Source organism: Chiloscyllium plagiosum, unplaced genomic scaffold, assembly GCF_037043375.1.
Source record: "Chiloscyllium plagiosum isolate Xiang-an unplaced genomic scaffold, Cpla_swu_hap1 HiC_scaffold_28, whole genome shotgun sequence".
Lineage (NCBI taxonomy): Eukaryota > Metazoa > Chordata > Chondrichthyes > Orectolobiformes > Hemiscylliidae > Chiloscyllium > Chiloscyllium plagiosum.
This window is the reverse complement of record NW_028270166.1, coordinates 5,887,639-5,908,663: the sequence shown is the minus strand read 5'-3', so window position 1 is coordinate 5,908,663 and position 21,025 is coordinate 5,887,639. Positions and strand designations below refer to the sequence as shown.

Sequence of the window (21,025 nt, the reverse complement as noted above, 5' to 3'; positions counted from 1 at the left end):
ACAATCTCACATACACACACACACATGGACACCCACAAACTCACACACATACACACAGACCACCCACAATCTCTCTCTCTCTCTCACACACACACACAGACACGGACACCCACAAACTCTCACACACACACACACACACGGGCATGGACACCCATAATCTCACACACACGGGCATGGACACCCACAATCACACATAGACACGGACACCCACAATCTCACACACACACACACACACACATGGACACCCACAATCTCTCTCTCTCACACACACACACACACACACACACACACACACACACACAGACACCCACAATCTCACTCTCACACACACACACACACAGACACAGACACGGACACCCACAATCTCACTCACACACACACACACACACACACGGACACCCATAATCTCACTCACACACACACAGACACACACACACCCACAAACTCACACACACACACAGACACCCACAATCTCTCTCTCACACACACACACACACGGACACCCACAATCTCACTCACACACACACACACACACACACACACACACGGACACCCACAATCTCACACACACACACGGACACCCACAATCTCTCACACACACACACACACACACACACACGGACACCCACAATCTCACTCACTCACACACACACACACACACACACACACAGACACCCACAATCTCTCTCTCTCTCACACACACACACAATCTCACTCACACACCCACAATCTCACTCACACACACACACACGGACACCCACAATCTCACTCACTCACACACACACTCACACACACGGACACCCACACACACACACACGGACACCCACAATCTCACTCACTCACACACACACACACACACACACACACAGACACCCACAATCTCTCTCTCTCTCACACACACACACAATCTCACTCACACACCCACAATCACACTCACACACGCACACACACACACGGACACCCACAATCTCACTCTCTCACACACACACGGTCACCCACAATCTCTCACACACACACACACAGACACCCACAATCTCTCTCTCACACACACACCCACAATCTCACTCACACACACACACACACACACGGGCATGGACACCCACAATCTCACAGACACACACACACACGGGCATGGACACCCACAATCACACATAGACACGGACACCCACAATCTCACACACACACACACACACGGACACCCACAATCTCTCTCTCACACACACACACGGACACCCACAATCTCACTCACACACACACGGACACCCACAATCTCACTCACACACACACACACACGGACACCCACAATCTAACTCACACACACACACACACACACACACGGACACCCACAATCACACACACACACACACGGACACCCACAATCTCACTCTCACACACACACACACACGGACACCCACAATCTCACTCTCACACACACACACACGGACACCCACAATCTCACACACACACACACACACACACACACACACACACACACACAGGCATGGACACCCACAATCACACATAGACACGGACACCCACAATCTCTCTCTCTCACACACACACGGACACCCACAATCTCTCACACACACAGACACCCACAATCTCTCTCACACACACACACACCCACAATCTCTCTCACACACACACACACACAGACACCCACAATCTCTCTCACACACACACACACGGACACCCACACACACACCCACAATCTCTCTCACACACACACACACACACACACACACAGACACCCACAATCTCTCTCTCTCTCACACACACACACACGGACACCCACAATCTCTCTCACACACACACACACCCACACCCACAATCTCTCTCACACACACACACACAGACACCCACAATCTCTCTCACACACACACATGGACACCCATACACACACCCACAATCTCTCTCACACACACACACACACACACACAGACACCCACAATCTCTCTCTCTCACACACACACACACACACAGACACCCACAATCTCTCTCTCACACACACACTCACACTGACACCCACAATCTCTCTCACACACACACACACACGGACACCCACAATCACACACACACACATGCACACAGAATCACACACACATGGACACACACATACACACACACACACGCACGGACACCCACAATCACACACAGACACACACATGGGCACGGACACCCACAATCACACACACACACGCACACACACACACACACACACAGGCACGGACACACGGAGACAGACACACACACACACGGACACGGACACACGGACACCCACAATCCCACATGGACACACAGAGACAGACACACACACAGACACACACGGACACGGACACATGGACACACAGACACAGACACCCACAATCTCACACACACACACACACACACGGACACCCACAATCACACACGGACAGGGACACCCACAATCACACAAGGACACACGGAGACAGGCAGACACACAGTCACATACACTCACGGACACACACAGACACACAAGGACACACGGAGACAGGCAGACACACAGTCACATACACTCACGGACACACACAGACACATACACACAGGCACAGACACCTACAATCACACACGGACACACAGAGACAGACACACACACAGACACACACACACACACACACACAGACACACAGACACACACACGGACACACAATCACACACGGACAGGGACACCCACAATCACACACGGACAGGGACACCCACAATCACACACGGACACACGGAGACAGACAGACAGATACACACACACACACACGGACACACAATCACACATGGACACGGACACCCACAATCACACACAGACACACGGAGACAGACAGACAGACAGGCACACACACACACACACACACACGCACACGGACACGGACACGGACACGGAAACATTGACACACAATCACACACGGACACCCACAATCACCCATGGACACACGGAGACAGGCAAACACACAGACACACACATACACGGAGGCAAACACACAGACACACACGGTCACACACACACACACACGGACACACACACACGGACACACAGACACATACACACAGGCACAGACACCCACAATCACACACAGACACACACACACACAGACACAGACACCCACAATCACACACAGACACATGGAGACAGACACACACACAGACACACACACACGGACATGGACACATGGACACACAATCACACACAGACACGGACACCCACAATCACACACGGACAGGGACACCCACAATCACACACGGACACACAGAGACAGACAGACAGACACACACACACACACACACACACACACACAGAGTCACATACACACATGGACACACACACAGACACATACACACAGGCACAGACACCCACAATCAGACACGGACACACGGAGACAGACACACACAGACACACACACACGGACACGGACACGGACACACAATCACACACAGACACGGACACCCACAATCACACACACATACACACACACGGACACGGACACCCACAATCACACACACACACACACACACACATGGACACCCATAATCACACACACACACACACACGGACAGGGACACCCACAATCACACACGGACACACACAATCACACACGGACACACGGAGACAGACAGACACACAGACACACACACACACAGACACACACACACAGACACCCACAATCACACACGGACACACAGACAGACACACACGGACACACAGACACACAATCACACACAGACATGGACACCCACAATCACACACAGAGAAACACACACACACGGACACCCACAATCACACACGGACACACGGAGACAGACAGACAGACACACACACAGACACACTCACACAGACACCCACAATCACACACGGACACACAGACAGACACACACGCACACGGACACGGACACACGGACACACAATCACACACGGACACACGGAGACAGACAAACACACACACACACGGACACACACACACACACACATGGAGACAGACACACACACAGACACACACACATGGACATGGACACGGACACCCACAATCACACACAGACACACGGTGACAGACAGACAGACACACACACACAGACACCCACACACAGACACCCACAATCACACACGGACACACGGTGACAGACAGACAGACACACACACACAGACACCCACACACAGACACCCACAATCACACACGGACACACAGACAGACACACACGCACACGGACACGGACACCCATAATCACACACACACACACACGGACATGGACACACAATCACACACGGACACACGGAGACAGACAGACAGACAGACACACAAACACATACACACACGCACACACACACAGACACAGACACACAAACAGACACCCACAATCACACACGGACACACAGAGACAGACACACACACATACGGACACACAATCACACATGGACACGGACACCCACAATCATACATGGACACACGGAGACAGACAGACACACACACACACAGACACACACACACACAGACACACACGGACACACACACATGGACACACACACACATGGACACACACAACACACACGGACATGGACACACATACGGACCCCCACACATGCACAAACACTGACATGGACAGGCACACACAGACACAGACACACACACACGGACACACAGATATACACAGACACACGCACGGACACGGACACAAACACAGGACACGGACACACTCATACATACTCATACACACATATACACTCACACATGGACATGGACACACACTCACACAAGAACACACACACAACCACACACTCATATGTGCACACACACACACAGACAGACACTTGCAGACATACAGATACACTCACCTCACACATGGACACACACACACGAGTCACACATACACACTCTCACTCTCATACACACATGTGCACACAAACACGCACACACACACCTCCAGGTGGGGTGATTGAAAAGTTAAACCATGGTCATTTTTTTCACCACTGCTGCCACTAGTTTGGTGGTCGGGGGTGCCATGGTGCCAACCTCTCCCGGTCAGTCATTGTCACAACATTAACACTGGGCAGCCGAGACCACCCTGTCCACCATTCGTAAGTTGAAAGGTCTCCCCCCACCCCCTCCACCCTGAACCGCCCCTTTTGACAAATTAGTTTCAATCTCTTGCTCTTGTCCTATAGTCCTGCAGGTTCTTCCTTTCTCAAGTATCCGTCCAATTCCTTTGGAAAGCTACTGTTAACTCTGTTTCCTCTAGCCTTTCAGAGAGTGAGTTCCTAAAGATGGCCTCCTGTGCACAAACAATTCTCTTAATCTCTCTCTCCAGTTCCTTTAACAATTATCTTAAATCTTTGCCCTCCTGTTACTGACACATCTGTCACTGGAATGTCTATATTTTTATCAAAACTCCTCAGTTTTGTGCGGTATTCACAACTGGATGCCATAAGACCATGAGGATTAGGAACAGAAGTAGGCCATTCGGTCCATTGAGTCTGCTCCAGCATTCAGTAAGATCAGAGCTGATCTGATTAGCCTCAACTCCACTTTCCTGCCTTTTCCCCATAACTATCGATTCCCTTTATTGATTAAGATCTGTCTCAGCCTTGTACATACTTTACTGTGGTAAACAATTCCGCAGATTCTATGAGAAGAAATTTCTCCTCTTTGTCTTAAATGCGCAACCCTATATTCTGAGAATATGCCCTCTGGCCTTAGACTCACCCACAAGGGAAAACATTTCTGTATCTACTGAGTCAAGTCCCAGAAGAATCCTGTGTGCTTCAAGCTTGCCTGGCACTTTTCTATTTTCAAACAAGTCCAATTCACTCAACCTGTCCCATAAGACAGTCCCTCCAAACACGGAATTAGTTTTGGGAATTTTCTCCAAATCCAGTCTACCTTCCATTCAATAAGGAGACCAAACTGTTTGCAGTATTCCAGCTAGTTGAAAAGTGTGGCTCTGGAAAAGCACAGTAGATCAGGCAGCATCCGAGGAGCAGGAAAGTCAACATTTCAGGCATAAGCCCTTCTTCAGGAATGTCCTGATGAAGAGCTTATGCTCAAAATGTTGACTGTCCAGCTCTTCCGATTTTGCCTGACCTGCTGTGCTTTTCCAGAGCCACACTTTTTGACTCTGACTCTCCAGCATCTGCAGTCCTCACTTCCTCCCGGTCCCTTGTATAGTTTTACACAAGGCTCCAGCTGAGACCTAGCCAGTGATTTATTCAGGTTTAGTGGAACCTCTTTATGTGACTTACCTTAAATAACTCAGAACTTAAGTCCTAATTCATAGAATCCATACACGTGGAAACAAGCCATTCAGCCCATCAGGTCCACACCAACCCTTTGAAGAGTACCTCACCCAGACTCACCTCTCTACCCTATCCCTGAAACTCTGCATTTCCCACAACTAACCCACTTAACCTGTGCATCCCTGAACACTATGGGCAATTTAGCACGGTCAATTCACCTAACCTGCACAGCTTTGGATTTTGGGAGGAAACCAGAGCACCCGGACGAAACCCACACAGACACGGGGACAATGTCTGTGTGGAGTTTGCACAGTCGCCCGAGGCTGGAATCAAACCCGAGTCCCTGGTGCTGTGAAGCAGCAGTGCGAACCACTGAGCCACTACAGTCAGCCCCAAAGCAATATCCACAGCATTGTGTGGGTTAACTTGCATCAGTCACTGAAAATTGGCAACCAAGAGATATCACCAATGTGTTACTGGAGCTCTACTGTACAAGTAGCAAGTTTAATTGGCAGAGGATTCAATATGGATCAGAGGTTTCCTCGTATCTTGCCTCTAATTGGTGTTGTGATCAGTATGGCCTGTCACTGTGCATCTCACATGTACCTACCAAAGGTCCTGCAGACAAGTTGGTCCAGGGAAATAAGTCCATGTCCAACTAGCAGGTTGCATGGCAACGAGAAGTCTCTCTTCTCCTGGTAAGTCTGTCAACATCAGCATTGATTGGACAGAAAATTGGTCAGTCCTTGAGGTGATGCAAACCTGTTTGCATGCTGAGAGATTGCAGAGCTCTGAGGGGCAGAGCAGGCTCGGGGTCCTCATGCAGGAGCCAGAGAAGGATATTATGCAGCGACAACAAGCAATGAGCAAAGCTGATAGAACTGTTTACTCTGAGGGTATTGAATGCAAAAACAGGAAGTTTATGTTTCACTTAGACAGGGCTTTGGTGACATCATATCCGGAGTGCTTGTACAGTATTGAAACTGAGAAACATAGAGAATATGAGCAGGATTACACCATTGGGCAGTTCCAGCCTATTCCCCTGCTCATTCTGCTGATGGCTAATCATCCAACTCAGAAGACTGTTTCAGCTTTTAACCCATATCATTTAATCCCTGACAAATGGGAGGTCGTGTTTGACAAACCTATTAGAATTCTTTGAGGAGGTAACAAGCACATTAGACAAAAGAGAGTCAGTGGATATCATCTACTCAGATCACCAGAAGGCCTTTGACGAGGTGCCATACAGGAGGCTGTGAAATAAGGTAAGGACCCATGGGTGTTAGGGACAAGTACTAGCATGGATAGAGGAGGGCTGACTGGCAGAAGGCAGAAGGTGGGAATAAAGGAATCATTTCAGGATGGCAGCCGGTGACTAATGTAGCTCAGCAGGGGTCAGTGTTGGGACCACAGCTATTCACGTTATACATTAATGATCAGTGCAAAGGAACTGAGGGCATTGTTACTTAGTTTGCAAGTGGAGGGACAAGTAAGGTTGAGAAAGCAGGGAGGTTGTAGAAGGGGACAGGCTGGGCGAGGGATCTAGGAAGTGGTAGATGAATACAATGTGAGAAAGTGTAAGGTTGTGCACTGTGGTAGGAAGAATAGAGGTGTAGACTATTTTCTAAATTGAAAAGGCTTTGGAAAGCTGAAGCAAAAGGGGACTTGGGAGTCCTACTTCAGGGTTCTCTTAAGATGAGCACATAGGTTCAGTGCCAGTTAGGAAAGCAAATAGAGTCATAGAGTCATAGAGATATACAGCATGGAAACAGACCCTTCAGTCCAACCCGTCCATGCCGACCAGATATCCCAACTCAATCTAGTCCCACCTGCCAGCACCCGGCCCATATCCCTCCAAACCCTTCCTATTCATATACCCATCCAGATGCCTTTTAAATGTTACAATTGTACCAGCCTCCACCACATCCTCTGGCAGCAATGTTCACATGTATTTCAAGAGGGCAAAAATACAAGAGCAAAGATGTACTGCTGAGGCCATATAAGGCTCAGGTCAGACTGTGTTTTGGAATATTCTGAACAGTTTTGGGTTCTGTATCTAAGGGAGGATGTGCTGGCATTGGAGGGGGGTCCAGAGAAGGTTTAGAAAAATGCTCCTGGGATTGATGGGCATGTCATATGAGGAGCAGTTGAGGACTCTGTGCCTGTACTCAATGGAGTTTAGAAGGATGAGGGGAGTCTGAATGAAACTTACAGAATACCAAGGGGCCTGGATAGAGTGGACATAGAGAAGATGTTTCCACTAGCAAGAGAGACTAGGACCTGAGGGGCACAGCATCCGAGGAAGAGACCACCCTTTAGAAGTAAGGAAGAATTTCTTCAGTCAGGAAGTAGTTAACTTGTGGAACCCCTTGCTACAGAGGCCAATTCCCTTGCTACAGAGGCCAATTCCCCTGCTACAGAGGCCAATTCCCTTGCTACAGAGGCCAATTCCCTTTTTACAGAGGCCAATTCCCTTGCTACAGAGGCCAATTCCCTTGCTACAGAGGTCAATTCCCTTGCTACAGAGGCCAATTCATTGATTGTATTTAAGACAGATAGATTCTTGATCAGTAAGGGGATCAAGGGTTACAGGGAGAAGGCAGGAGAAAGGGATTGAGAAACATGTCAGTCATGATTGAATGGCAGAGCATACTCAATAGGCCAAATGGCCTAATGCTGCTCTGATAAAATTCTGCTCTATATCTATGTCTTAAGGTAAGAGAGTAATTTGCTAATTCACTCTCTGTAATCCCCCTGAAACATGGGTTGGTAAAAGATAGTAACCTTGGACTCCTAAGCATTCTGGTTAGTCCATATTTATTCCTGTCTCTCAGCGCTCTTCTCAATGTCATGCATTGTGATGATGCGAAAATAAACACAGTCTAGTAAAAAATAGCAAATACTAACATGACAGTAAGAAATTGCAAACACTCATATTCCTGCAAAAAGTATGGAGTACTCATGCCACAGTAATAAATCATAAACACTAAGAATTACAGTAATAAATGATAAACATCAAAAGTGTATCAATAGATTACACCACATCAGTTATAGCCCACTGAGATTGTAGAATATGGTAAACACTAAAATTACATTTGTACATCACAAAAAGTAAAATCAGAGTAATAAATCTCATACATTAAATATCCAGTTTTAAATCTCTTGCATTATGCTAATAAATCACAAACACTGAGATTGCAGCAGTAAATCATAAACAGAAAATGACATTAATACATCAAAAATACTCCCATTATCAAAATAAACAGTAAGCACTAGCATTACAGCAAATAAATCCAAAATGTTGGGATTGCAATGATAAATCACAAACAATTCACAGTAAGATTTCAGCTTCAGGGTCATTAGTGGCAGAGTCAGAATCAATCAGAAAAATGTATACTTTAGAATGCTTTTCATGGGAATTGTTTATTGATTATGTTTAATTATATACAAAGAGAAGGTTATGAAAAGTGTTTTACTTGAATACATTGTGAAGTCAAATGTGTGATTTATTTATATTTTAGTGTCACTAATTTCAGGGTTTGGATTTCAACTTGTGGCATGTGGGTTCATGTCTGTGTGTCAGGTAGGGTTTAATGTTTAACTAATAAGATTTTTTGTAGCCATGGTAATCTCATGTTAAAAAATGCAGTCTGAGAGGGATGGTCTTGGAGGCTAAGGGAATTCGTTTACCTTGAGAGAGTTTGCAACTGAACAGAGTAAATATTTTAATTTCTTAAGTTTTAAGTAAGCAAGTTCTGGAAATTCTGGGAATTTTAGCTTAAGGGAACACCCTTGTTAAGCTTTTGGGTTTCAGGTTGGCAATTTCACAAAAGTCTTGGTTGAAGGCAGATGTGTAAAACAGTTGCTCCTGATGAAGGGATATAGTTCTGTTCTATTAGGAAATAGATTACTTTAGTATAAGGAATTTAGTTTGAATGTTCCAGATCAGACGTGTTTGGCTAAAGCCATGAAGGGGCTATATAAAGCTGAGAAAGTCTAAGCTCAGTGTATGAAGACTCATGAAAGAGGCTATTAGACTTTGAAGAAGGGAAATTGAAGCCACAATCAAATTAAGCTCTATAAATGTGAACAAAATGGAAATTATCTCTGGTGATTACTGTAAAAAAGTGCTACTCATGGAGTTAATGGGTATTTTACTAGGTGATTCTAAATCTGAAAACTTAAGTTATATGTTAACAGCTGATTTATTCTATTTTATATTTATTTATTTGGCATAATAACTTTCCATTTTACCCTTAAGCCTAATCTGCAACATTGTCTGTTTCAGTGATAGATCAACTCGTTAAAACCAAAAATGTACAAAGTGTGACCTCTCAAGCAAGATATCAATTTAGGATTTGACTTGTGCAGTAATAACCATAGCTGAGTTCATAATTACACAAGACACTTGCTGAAACTGGAGTGTATGGAAGGGGAGGAAGGTTGCATTCAGAAGTACGTGATTGTCATGTCTTACTCTGCAAATAAATGTCAGAGTGAGTAAAGATTGGCTCCGGTAGTATCCTTCACTGATTGGCTTCTCAGATCATAACACATGGATGTACTGGCACTTATCCATGACTTTGTTTAATTTTGTTTCGGTGTTGTGGAGAGGACAGGAGATCTGATCGGAAACTTTCTAAAGGGCGGGACGGCTAGATTTAGATCTGGAAGTGACAACATAAACAAGAACTTTGCAGAACTTCTGAAACAGGTGGAGCCATCATCAAAAGCCAGTGAAAGATCAAAATGGAAGTGTTTCTGAGCTCGTCTGAAAAGAAAATGCACAATTCTATCATTCTCCATTTCTGATAAAGGGACATCAAGCTGAAAGATTAACTCAGTTTCTTTCCACACATGCAGGCTGACCCAGCGTGACTTTCCAGCTTATTTTGTTCTTATTTCAGATTTCCAACCTCCACAGTATTTTACATTTTGCAGTTTCCAGTGAAAAGCCTCATTGTGAAATCAACCCAGCCTCAGTGAGAGCGATTGTGAGGTAACAAATGCTGATTTTATACATGAACAGGTGGTTAAACATGAGTCTTGGAACCACTTGAACTGATTGAATTCTGGAGAGACTGCAGATTGGGTCAAAGGAAAACAATTACTAATTATTGTGAACAGTCAAGTTGTTTTATGAGATTAACAAATTGGCAGGTAACGGCTCTTGCAATTTGTGCTCATTGTCTGCAGTCTGGATTGGAGAGTGCAGCAGTTATCATCTGAACGGATGCTGGCCTGTGTTGACAGGCTGGTGGTAGTTGAAGTGTGGCATTAGCTCGCCCCTGTTATCGACCAGGTCACACCCCCTCAAAACATTTCACAAAGGCGGCACAGACCCTAACTTCTCTAGTTGTTTTAAGCAGGTGTAGGCAAGTATTCCAGAGTAATGCAGCTGGTCAAACCACTCAGTTTAAAACAAGACAGAAGTTATTTACAGTCTACTGGATGAAACACAAGAAAAAGATATTTAGAATAACAACAATTCGAAAACCCAACTGACACGATATCCCATTCAACTTAACAAAGGAGCTGTTCTGAATTCCTGCAACATCCCATAAACACATCCTTTGGTCAAAAGGTAAATTCAAACCCAGGTTCTCGCAGGAGAGACGTCAGAGAGGGAGAGGATCAGCCAGGGATCCTTGGCTGAAACACAGAACCTCTTTATTCCCACCAGTTTCTCAGGGTCCCCAGCTAAAACTAAACCAAACTAGAAAAATCCCTGAACTGGGAGAATTGACCGTTCCCCTTTAAAGAACAAAGAACAAAGAAAATTTACAGCCCAGGAACAGGCCCTTCGGCCCTCCAAGCCTGAGCCGATCCAAATCTACTGTCTAAACCTGTCGCCCAATTCCTAAGCATCTGTATCCCTCCACTCCCCACCTCATGCATTTGTCCTGATGCACCTGCCTCTACTACCTCTGCTGGCAACGCATTCCAGGCACCTGCCACCCTCTGTGTAAAATACTTTCCACATGTATCCCCCTTAAACCTTTCCCCTCTCACCTTGAATGCCTTGAACCTTTCATTATACAAGTGTTTTATTTTAAAAAGAACCCTAAAAGCCTTTTTCCTGATTGTTGCCTTAGGCAGTATCTGTTAGCCATAACTAAAGTGGCCTTAACCCAGTCAAATTGGAACCTCTGTCTTTTACAAACCCTCTTGAAAAGAAAAACCAAGGACAACATAACATTGTTAAAGGAGCAGCATGGTCACCCCCCCCCCCCCCGAGATGCTGAGAGAATTGGCGAGAAGGGGAAATAAAGGGATATATTGGCCCTGGAGAGAACCCCACCTGCTCCTCACTGCCTCAGCAATTAAAAGCTGGACAGGGATTTCCCGACATGTCAGCCATTAACGCTGCTAATCAGTCAATTAGTGTCCCTTTAAACACCTCAATGCAGCCTCTCCTAGTCACCTGTCTTCAACGTGGATGGGAAAGGTGGCTTGTTTCCCAACCTGAGCAAGCCACCATCCGGGTTGGAGGGGGTCTGCAGTTGCCCCAGTCCGGGCACAGTTGGAGGCACAAATGGTAGACATGACGGTGGTTTATCAAAGTGCTCCCTACCTTTGTCTTCAATATCCCTCTCTCTGTGACTCCCACCCACAAAAAGAAAAAAAAAACCCAAAGGCTTGCCTTTAGACTGGCTGCTGGATTTCCCTGAGGATAGTCTCACTCAGTGGACTTTAGGACCCAGAATCCGCTGGCCTCTAACTGACTCATGCCAAGGTCTGTGATTGGGCAAGATACTCGCCCTCGCTGTTGTGTCAGCTCTGAGTGAGCTGATTGGCTGGCGCAGGATGATTTTTCTCATCAGTGGGGATGGCATGATGATTACCATTTAGCACATTCACACTTAGAAACAAAAATGTGAAAACTGTCCCAAGGCATTGATTTAACCTTGTGTTCAAATGTATCCATGGTTCCCACTCCCTTTGGTTTTGCAACTCTACCCCCATACCCTCCAAAGTCTCTGCACTCCTAGCTGTCCATCACTGACAACCATGCTTCATGATGCTTTCACCCCAAGCTCTGGAATTCCCTCCCTACACCTCTCTGTCTGTCCACCTCCTTCCTACTCCCTTAAGGTTGTCCTTAAAGGGTACTACCTCAATGACCAAACTTTTCCCCATCTGTCATCAGTATTTCCTCATCAAATGTTTATTTCATAATGCTCCTTTATGAACCTGTAGCACTATGTCAAAGGTGCTACATGAATGTGTGTTGTTGTTGCTGTTGGTGCTACTACATGGGATGCCCATTGTCCAAGTGTTCTTACACTTTGACCTGGATCTTACACAGAGACAGTGACACCTGCTCAGCAACAGAAAAGCCAACTGTGATCCCAGCTCCACTTGCCCAGGGAACCATGACCAGGTTTCATGGGGGTCAGGAACTGCTGAAGCTCTTGGCTTTCACCCCATGGAGCAACATGCCCCACCTGCTGGCCACCATCGGGAATGCAGTCAGCCAAACCGAGGAGGAGTCATGGGGGAGGCTGGGCTGGCGTTGTAAATCTGACAGCCCATTAAGGCTTGTCCTGTGGGACCTGCTGAGGTGGGAAGGGAAGGGTGTTTCAACTGGGGAGGGCGACGTGTTATCTAGTTATGGGGGTCGGGGGCACTCCTTTGGAGACAGGTGCCTCTTCAGAGAATCAAACAGATGAGGCCCTTTGGCCCATCGAGTCCATACGACCAAAAATACACTATTACCCACATTAGTCCCACTTTCCTGCACTTGACCCATAGCCTTGAATGTTATAACATTTCAATTGTTCATCCAGGTAATTTTCTCCTCCCAAGCAGTACACTCCAGCCTCTGGGTGAAGAAGTTGCTCCTAAAATTTCCGCGAAAGCTCTAGCTATTCACTTTTAAATTATGTCCCCTTCTCAGTGACCCTTCGATGAGCTGCTTTCTCTCCACCATGTCACGCTCCTCATAACCTTCATCTTTGTATCAGGCACATGACACGATCAATGATATTTATGATATGGCACCAGGTTATAGACCAACAGGTTTATTTGAAATCACAAGCTTTCATAGCGCTGCCCCATCATCAGGTGACTCTCATCTGACAAAGCAGCAACACTCCGAAAGCTTGTTGTTCGATAACCTGGTGTCGTGTGACTTCTGATTTTGTCCAACACCAGCACCTCCACATCATATTTTCTTGAGAGCAGAGAAGGCAGAGAGGGGACCTGATTGAGGTGGATAGGATTATGAGGGGCATGCACATGGTGGATAGAGAGGAGTCACAGAGTCAATGCCAAAAGGGTATAATTTTACGATGGAGAGCTGAAGTTTTCACCCAGAGGATGGTTGGAATCTGGAATACACGCCTGGGGCAGTAAACCTCACAACATTTAAAAAGTATTTGGATCAGCACTTGAAATGTTATGATATTCAAGGGTATATTATAATATCCAAGTGCTGGAAACTAGGATTAATGTGGATAGGACAGTGCAAACCCAATGGGCCGAAGGAACTCTTCTGGACTGGATGATTCTATGACTCTATAACCAATTGTCTTTCTCCCTGACGTAGAAAGAGAAGTCTACAGTTCTTTGTGAACTACAACCACTCATGGCTACCATCTCTTGGGGAAATAGCAATGTCTTTTCTCTAACATTAATAAAGTCATGATTTGTAGATGCCAGTGTTGGACTGGGGTGGACAATGTTAAAAATCACAGAACACCAGGCTATAGTCCAATAAGTTTATTTGGAAGCACTAGCTTTCGGAGCACTGCTCCTTCACCAGCTACCTAATGAAGGAGCAGCGCTCCAAACGCTAGTGCTTCCAAATAAACCTATTGGACTATAACCTGGTGTTGTGTGATTTTTAACGTCAATATAGTTCCCCAATCTTTAGTTAATGGAACCTGTTGTCTTAGTCACTATGTATTAAATGAGTTCAAACCGGGCCCTGTGGTGCAGTAGTAGTGTCCCTACTTTTGAGCTAGAATGCCCACCCACTGCAGAAGGAGCATGTTTGAGCAGCTTGATTGAAAATATCTGACTTCTTGTGAATTAAAGACCAGCCTCTTCTGCCAACCATTTACTAATGGCTCAGCTTTCATCATGTAATACTGGCAGCCCCACAGACCCATGTTACAGGAAGGGATGGGTAGCAGCAAATCCATCCAAAGGAGGTCCAGGTGCTAGTTATGGGTGTCTCTTACAATCCACCCAACCAATGTACCCCACGCTCAATGGTTATCAATGGTGTGGAAGAGGGCCTCAAAAAGCAATTAGTTTTAACCATGGGCGTGTCTAATACCTGCCCTGCCATGGGTACATCTTTCCTGCACCACCCTCATTGATTATACACATCATCTCCACCCAACCCATGTGCCAGCCTGGCCCCAGGGTGGGCAAGATAGTTTAAAATTCCAGCTGAGGGCAGGTGGAGGGGGCAATGCATCCCCTCTTGATATCCACACCCCAGCAGTTTCCAGGGAAACCCTGATCAAATAATTAGTAGGTGGGGGCTTAGCTGGTTTACTCCCCTCTGTAACCTTGGAGGATAATAGTCACAGTCAGTGCAGAACCACAAAAAGATGGATTTGGGATTTAAATGATGCATTTCTCCATTCCTTCAGCAGTTCTATCTATCTTCATTCCTTCAATGTTCTTAAGTATTCACTTATTAAGAACAAAGGAACATAGGAACTAGGAGCAGGAGTAGGCCGTCTGGTCCCTCAAGCCTCCTCTGCCATACAATAAGATCATGGCTGATCTTTTCATGGCCTCAGCTCCACTTACCCACGCTCTCACCATAACCCTTAATTCCTTTATTGTTCAAAATGAATCTACCTTAGCTTTAAAAACATTTACTGAAGTAGCGTCAACTACTTCTCTGGGCAAGGAATTCCATCGATTTACAACCCTCTCGGTGAAGACGTTCCTTCTCAATTCAGTCCTAAATCTGCTTCCTCTTATCCTAAGTCTATGCCCTCTTGTCCTAGCTTCACCTGCCAGTGGAAACATCCCCTCTACTTCTATCTTATCTATTCCCTTCATAATTTTATATGTTTCTGTAAGACCCTCTCTCATTCTTCTGAATTCCAATGAATATAATCCCAGTCTACTCAGTCTCTCCTCATAAGCCAACCCCTCAACTCCGGAACCAACCCAGTGAACCTCCTCTGCACCCCCTCCAGTGCCAGTCCATCCTTTCTCAAGTATTGAACATACAATGAGTAGTTAGGGAATGGAATGTATTGCCTAGAAATGAGGTGGAGGCAGGTTCAATTGAGCCGTTCAAGAGGGGCATTGCATGGTTATTTGGATCGAAGTATTTTGCAGGGATATGGGGAAAAGGCAGGAGATTGGCACAAAGTAATAGAATTGCCTGGGAGCAATTAATCAGGCGAGAGGATGATGAGTGGGGACCCCAGCACTTTCCTGCTCTGTTTAGGTCCAGGGTGGTTATAAATGGAGCTCCCAGCAGCTAGCTCTCACTGTTGGTCAAGGGTTCAGCCTCAGGAGGGAGTACAGGATCCTGCTGACTGCCATTCCCTTGCTCCTGCACCCTTCCCTACGTCCCTCAACCACCCTGCTCCATGGCTTGGTGCATTACCAGCAACAGCCACTGCTCTCTGGAGGAGCTGTTGAGCACTGCATGGCTGCAATTGGCAAACAGCTCTTAGTGAGGGTGGGGAGGCTGGGGTTGTTGTTCTTAGATCTGGCCCACTGCTACCCAGATCAGTGCGTTAGAGGAATCTTTCCCAAACAACGATGTTGACTAGAGATGCTCCTACAAGGCAGTGAATCAACCTCCTATTCAGATATATATCCTGGGTGTATCATCTATGCACATCTCATAGACATTAAACACAAGGGTAATGACTGACTAAATGTAGCCTACAAAGAGTAACAATCAGTGTTAGTTTAGCAAGCTGTACTCACTGTGAACCTCTCCCCATGCTACATTAAATTGAATGTGATTTGTCGAATTGCTACAGTGTGAAAGCAGGCCATTTGATCCATCAAGTCTGTACTGACCCTCCAAAGAGCATTCCACACAGGACCACCCCCCTACCCTATCCCTGCACTTCCCATGGCCAATCCACCCAACCCGCACATCTTTGGAATGTGAGAGGAAGGCCACCCAGTCTTCCGAGGCTGGAATGGAGCCCAGGTCCCTGATTCCATGAGGCAGTAATGCTGACCACTGAACCCCTATTTGGTGAATGGTAACTAATCTGGGCAGAAACGATGAGCAACAGCAACCTAACCACAGGCGGATACTCCCACTTTCACTTTGAAATCTTCCCTTTCAAAGACGATGGATCTTTCATCACAGAAGGAAGCAATTTTCTTTTTTTTGTGCTCTGAGATAATTACTTTCCAGATATTTTAGTGTTTTCCAACCTGTGACCATGTGATGGGAAATGCTTCAGATTCTTCAGGGGGCTTCAGGGGGTGGCATCGTTGGTCAGTGGTTAGCACTGCTACCTCACAGCGTCAGGGACCCAGGTTCGATTCCCGCCTCAGGCGACTGTCTGTGTGGATTTGCACATTCTCCCCGTGTCTGCGTGGGTTTCCTCCGGGTGCTCCGGTTTCCTCCCACAGTCCAAAGATGTGCAGATTAGGTGAATTGGCCGTGGTAAATTACCCATAGTGATTGGTGTGTTAGTCAGGAGTAAATATAGGGTAGGGGAATGGGTCTGGGTGGGTTACTGTTCAGAGGGTCAGTGTGGACTTGTTGGGCCGAAGGGCCTGCTTCCATACTGCAAGAAATCTAATCTAAATTCTACCAGACCTAGCAGTTCTCATTGCTTTAATAATGTCACTGCAATACATGAAGAGTCTAGGTTCAGATAACATTAAAGAATTCCTCCCCCCTCTAATCTACTACAATTAATACGTTCATTGAAGGAACAGGAAAGGGAATGTTGCACAAACAGATCAAACCTCTATATACCATTAGCATTGTTTGTCACTTCTAGATGGAAGCATGAAATGTTGTTTATTTCTTGGGGCTATCCCTTACACGGGTGTGAGTCAATTGGGGTATGGCAAGAATTGTGACAGAATCAGGCGAGAGTTTTGGTGAAACCCGTCTCATCATCAGGAGTCCCCCCCCCACCCCACCCCACCCCCACCACCACCCGTCTTCTTCGCTTCTGCTGAGCAGAAGGCAAGTGTCTCACTAGGCAGCAGTACGTTGCCAATTAATGAGGATTATAACTTGTTAAACATCTTGTTAATGCTCAACCTGCCTGATACATATTCAGCTTCTGAACCTTACCAACCAAGTCAAACAAGCTGAGTGTTGGGAAATCTCAACACGGAAGTTGGGTACTGACCAACATTTGGGACGTGATAATCCTGTGAGTGAGGGCTACGCATTCTGGTTACCCATTGAACCCACAGGGGGCTTGTAAACCTGACCTCATCCAAATCTCCGATAACCATCTCCTAACTCATACCAAGTCCTGTTCACCTATCGCTTCCTGGTACTCACTAAACTACATTGACTCCAGTCTGGCAATACCTCAGTTTTAAAATCCTTCTCGTCATGTTCAAATCTATCCCCCTTACCCCCCTCAAGAACATAGAACATAGAAAAATACGGCACAGAACAGACCCTTTGGCCCATGATGTTGTGTCAAGGATTAATCCTAATCTAAAATAAAATAACTTAACCTACACACCCCTCAATCCACTGTTGTCCATGTGCATGTCCAGTAGTCGCTTAAATATCCCTAATGATTCTGCTTCCATCACCACTGCTGGCAACACATTCCATGCGTTTGCAACTCTGTTACAGATGTTTCAGTAAGATTAGGGGGGGTGGTAAAAAAGGGGGGGGGGTGGCGTTGCTAATTAGAAATGGTATAATGGCTGCAGAAAGGCAGTTCAAGGGGGATCTGCCTTTGGAGGTAGTATGGGCTGAAGTCAGAAATAGGAAAGGAGCAGTCACTTTGTTGGGTGTTTCCTATAGGCCCCCCAATAGCAGCAGAGATGTGGAGAAACAGATTGGGAAACAGATTTTGGAAAGGTGCAGAAGCCACAGGGTAGTAGTCATGGGCAATTTCAACTTCCCAAATATTGATTGGAAGCTCTTTAGATCAAGTAGATTGGACGGGACGGTGTTTGTGCAGAGTGTCCAGGAAGCTTTTCTAACTCAGTATGTAGATTGTCCGACCAAGGGGAGGCCATATTGGATTTGGTACTCGGTAACGAACTGGGACAAGTGATGGGCTTGTTAGTGGGTGAACATTTTGGTGATGGTGACCACAATTCTGTGACTTTCACCTTGGTTATGGAGAAAGAAAAGTGCGTGCAACAGGGTAGGTTTTACAACTGGGGGAAGGGTAAATACGATGCTTCAAGACAGAATCTAAGGAGCATAAATTGGGAGCATAGGCTGTTAGGGAAGGATGTCAATGAAATGTGGAACTTTTTCAAGGAACAGATACGACGTGTCCTCGATATGTATGTACCTGTCAGGCAGGAAAGAGATGGTCATGTGAGGGAACCTTGGTTGACGAGGGAGGTTGAATGTCTTGTAAAGAGGAAGAAGGGGGCTTACATAAGGTTGAGGAAACAAGGTTCAGACAGAGCGTTGGAGGGATACAGGACAGCCAGGAGGGAGCTGAAGAAAGGGATTAGGAGAGCTAAGAGAGGGCATGAAAAATCTTAGGCGGGTAGGATCAATGATAACCCCAAGGCCTTTTATGCGTATGTGAGAAACACGAGAATGACGAGAACGAGGGTAGGTCCAATCAAGGACAGTAGTGGGAGACTGTGTATTGAGTCGGAAGAGATAGGAGAGGTCTTGAATGAGTACTTTTCTTCAGTATTTACAAATGAGAGGGACCGTATTGTTGAAGAGGAGAGTATGAAATGGACTGGTAAGCTAGAGGAGATACTTGTTAGGAAGGAAGATGTGTTGGGCATTTTGAAAAACTTGAGGATAGACAAGTCCCCCGGGCCTGACGGGGTATATCCTAGGATTATGTGGGAAGCAAGAGAGGAAATTGCAGAACCGTTGGCAATGATCTTTTCGTCTTCACTGTCAATGGGGGTGGTGCCAGGGGACTGGAGAGTGGCGAATGTTGTGCCCTTGTTCAAAAAAGGGAATAGGGATAACCCCGGGAATTACAGGCCAGTTAGTCTTACTTCGGTGGTAGGCAAAGTAATGGAAAGGGTACTGAGGGATAGGATTTATGAGTATCTGGAAAGACACTGCTTGATTAGGGACAGCCAGCACGGATTTGTGAAGGGTAGGTCTTGCCTTACAAGTCTTATTGAATTCTTTGAGGAGATGACCAAGCATGTGGATGAGGGTAGAGCAGTGGATGCAGTGTACATGGATTTTAGTAAGGCATTTGATAAGGTTCCCCATGGTAGGCTTATCAGGAGGCATGGGATAGTGGGAAATTTGGCCAGTTGAATAGAGAACTGGCTAACCGGTCGAAGTCAGAGAGTGATGGTAGATGGTAAATATTCAGCCTGGAGCCCAGTTACGAGTGGAGTTCCGCAGGGATCAGTTCTGGGTCCTCTGCTGTTTGTAATTTTTATTAATGACTTGGAAGAGGGAGTCGAAGGGTGGGTCAGTAAATTTGCAGACGATACGAAGATTGGTGGAGTTGTGGATAGTGAGGAGGGCTGCCCTCGTGCCAGTCAATCTTGCCCTGGGGAAAAGTCTCTGCCTTTCGACTTTATCCATGCCCCCTCATTACCTTGTACCCTTCGATCATGCCATCTCTCTTCCTCCTTCTCTCCAGAGAGAAAAGTCTGACCTCAGTCAACCTCTCTTTGTAAGACTAG

General features: G+C 46.2%; 1 protein-coding gene and 1 long non-coding RNA gene across 2 annotated transcripts in view; one reads left to right on the top strand and one right to left on the bottom strand.

Annotated features, from left to right (window-relative positions):
• Nucleotides 1-21,025, top strand: part of yjefn3 (YjeF N-terminal domain containing 3) — a 240,549-nt gene that overhangs the window by 58,577 nt on the left and 160,947 nt on the right. The gene's annotated exons all lie outside the window — the stretch shown is intronic.
• Nucleotides 10,892-21,025, bottom strand: part of LOC148142489 (uncharacterized) — a 153,122-nt gene continuing 142,988 nt past the window's right edge. Inside the window, exon 3 of the long non-coding RNA XR_015751798.1 lies at nt 10,892-11,006. This is a non-coding gene — a long non-coding RNA (uncharacterized LOC148142489). The remainder of the gene's footprint in view (nt 11,007-21,025) is intronic.